Source organism: Lynx canadensis, chromosome B4, assembly GCF_007474595.2.
Source record: "Lynx canadensis isolate LIC74 chromosome B4, mLynCan4.pri.v2, whole genome shotgun sequence".
Lineage (NCBI taxonomy): Eukaryota > Metazoa > Chordata > Mammalia > Carnivora > Felidae > Lynx > Lynx canadensis.
This window is the reverse complement of record NC_044309.1, coordinates 36,692,266-36,695,349: the sequence shown is the minus strand read 5'-3', so window position 1 is coordinate 36,695,349 and position 3,084 is coordinate 36,692,266. Positions and strand designations below refer to the sequence as shown.

At 41.7% G+C, this 3,084-nt stretch overlaps 1 pseudogene; it reads right to left on the bottom strand.

Annotated features, from left to right (window-relative positions):
• Positions 1-741: 741 nt before the first annotated feature.
• Positions 742-1,824, bottom strand: LOC115518635 (annotated as a pseudogene).
• Between the last annotated feature and the right edge of the window lie 1,260 nt (positions 1,825-3,084).

Below are 3,084 nucleotides of genomic sequence, written 5' to 3'. Positions count from 1 at the left end.
ACCTGAAGGAAGTAAGAAAACAACCCTTGAAGCCATCTGGCAGAAGATGTGCCCATGAGAAGGAGCAAGTCTTGAGGCAAGAGCATGCTTGGCATGGTTGAGAAACAGCAAGGAACTCAGTACAACTGGCACAGAATGAACTAGGAGAATAGCAGATAAGGTCAGAGAGTCAGAGGGAACTAAATCGTGTAGGAATTAAAGGCCATTATAAGAATTTGGATTTTACTGTGAGCAAGGTAGAAAGCCACTGGAGTGCTTTGAGCATGAAGGTGAAATAATGTGATCTAGCTTTTAAAAGGATGGGGGGAGGGGTGGGGAGTGCTCCTGGGTGGCTCAGTTGGTTAAGCATCTGACTCTTGACGTCAGCTCAGGTCTTGATCTTGGGGTCCAGAGTTCAAGCCCCAAGCCTACTTAAAAAAATAAATAGTTTCAGAATTACTATTCCATTGATGCCACTAACAATAAATCTAAGTAACTTTCAAATATTTTTGTAGTTATTAGACTATATATTATTTTTAATTTCTTTAAATGTTTATTTTTGAGAGAAAGCACAAGCAGGGGAGGGGCAGAGAGAGAGGGAAACACAAAATCTGAAGCAGGCTCCAGGTTCCATACTGTCAACACAGAGCCCCATGCGGGGCTCAAACTCACAAGCTATGAGATCATGACCTGAGCCAAAGTCAGATGCTTATCAGACTGAGCCACCCAGGTGCTCAACTATATATCATTAAGGGTATATAGTCAGCATGCTATGTTCAGAAGTAAGTTGAATGAAATTTTTGTCGATATGGTTATGTATCTGAGTAGGTGAATTCCTCTGCTAAAACTTGCATACAGTGAGAAGACGCTGTCAGCAACAGCCAAGGAAGTCAAAGGTCTTGATCCATCCAGGGATAAGGTGAACAGGCAGGCTCCAGTAAATCTTCACTTTGCAGTCATGTGATGAGGTAGCAGTTATAGACATTAGGGCCAATGGTCTTGGTAGAAAGACACAGGATGCAACAGGAAATGCTCCTTATATTCATATTCTGTTTGCATCTGCCTTAGGTCCCACAGTGTAGTTCCACAGCCTTGCCTTCCAAAGCCATTGCTGTAGGAGATATACTTGTGTTTGTCCTCACTGAGCTTGCAGTAGGTCTGAATATGCTTCTTTGCAGGAAATACATGAGCTACCTGTAACCCTTGACCATCCCATAATCTAATGGTTTTATCTTCAGAAGCCTGTATGGTTTTGGGGGGACCCAGAACAGGTCTGTGACCAGGTCCCTGGAGGTGGAAGCTTTCTTTGAACACTGTCCAGTCCCAACATCCCACAGAAGCAGGGTGTTGTCCTGAGAGCCAGTGCACAGGTGTGATGAGTCTAGACTCACAACCAATCCAGTGAGCACCATAGCGTGATGGCAAGAGAACCACTGCCTTGGTTGTAGGGCACCATCCAAGCCCTACATCATGACCATCCTGTCATGGCTGTCAGGCTGAAGACCTGGCTTGGTTTGTTAATACAGGCTATCTTAATGATTCCTCCTTAATGTCCTTTGAACCACATTTCTAGTTTTCCAGTTATAGGCCACAACTGTCTTATCTTTCCTGCAGAGACATACAGGTATGAATTCAGAGCAGCAACAACAGAGACAGTATCCATGTGGGCTGGGCTATACTCCCGACAAGTTTTAGTTTGAATTCTCTCTTCTACAATTCCATCGAGCCTGTGTATTTATAAGCGCTGTGTTTGGGTTTGCTTTGCAGCTTCCCCATCACTGCATGGAACCCACACAAAGCCTTCTGAGGAGGAGCTTGCTTTGGATGGCGCCTGAGCAGCAGCATTCCTTGTGGCTGGAAGTTGTGTTCCTCCCAAACCAATAGCATTTTCTTGGGAGGCTGCCATTCAATGCTTTGTAATGTTTATCCTTTGGAAAATAGTTCAGGCAGCCACTTCCTAATCTCTGTAATTACAGCGGGCTGGCCAGGCTGGGAGCTGAGACCGGTTGGGGGCGGGGTGGAGGGGTCCACAGCCACCACACTCCACAGCCTCACAGGCCTCCGCCCCTAGCAACGAGGCGCGTCGCTAGGACACGAGGTGTTTTGCTAAGAGTTTTTATCATAAATGGGTACTGGATTTTATCAAATATTATTTTATTTGTGAATCTTTGATATAACTTTTTAATATCTTAATGTAGTAAATTAGTTGATTTTCTAATATTAAATCACATTTGTACACCTGGGTAGGCCCAACCGAATTATAATACACTGTCTTTTAAATATATTGTTGCATTTGGTTTACTTAATATTTTTGCACCTTTAGTCATGAGTATTATTACTCTGTAACAACGTTCTTATATTGTCCTTGTCTGACTTTGGTATTAATGTTTTATTAACTTCAGTAAATGAGTTGGATTGGGGGCATTTTCTAACTCTATTTTTTATAAATTCTCCAGAAGAGTTGAAAATAAGTTTAAAATTATTTGTTCCTTAAATATTTTGTAGACCTGATTTGTAAAGCCTTCTGGACTTTTTTTTTTTAATGCAAGAGTTTTTAATATTTAATACCAAGAAAATTTCTTTGTTATAGAAACATTTGGGCCTACTATTTCTTCTTCGATCAGTTTTGGGAAGTTATAAACTATATTTTTCTAGATATCTCCACGTGTTCACTAATTTCTTTGATCACCATACTCCTTTCAGAACTTTTTCTAGGATTTGTTCTCTTTTTAAAAAAATGTCTATTTATTTTGAGAGAGAGAGAGTGAGTGCATGTGCATGAATGGGGGAAGGGCAGGGGGAGGGGGGGGGAAGAGGGAGAATCCCAAGCACGCTCCACGCTGTTAGCACAGAACCTGACTTGAGGCTCTATCCCACCAACTGGAAGATCATGACCTGAGCTGAAATCAAGAGTTGAACCCCCAACAGACTGAGTCATCAGGCGCTCCTAGGATTTTTTTTTTCTGAAATATCATTTATATTTTCCTTTAATGAAGATCAATTAGTAATAAACCCTGTGCTTTTGTTTATTTGAAATGTCTCTGTTTTGTCCTTGGTCTTATAAAATAGCGTTACTGGGTACACAATTCCAAGATGTCTCTCCTC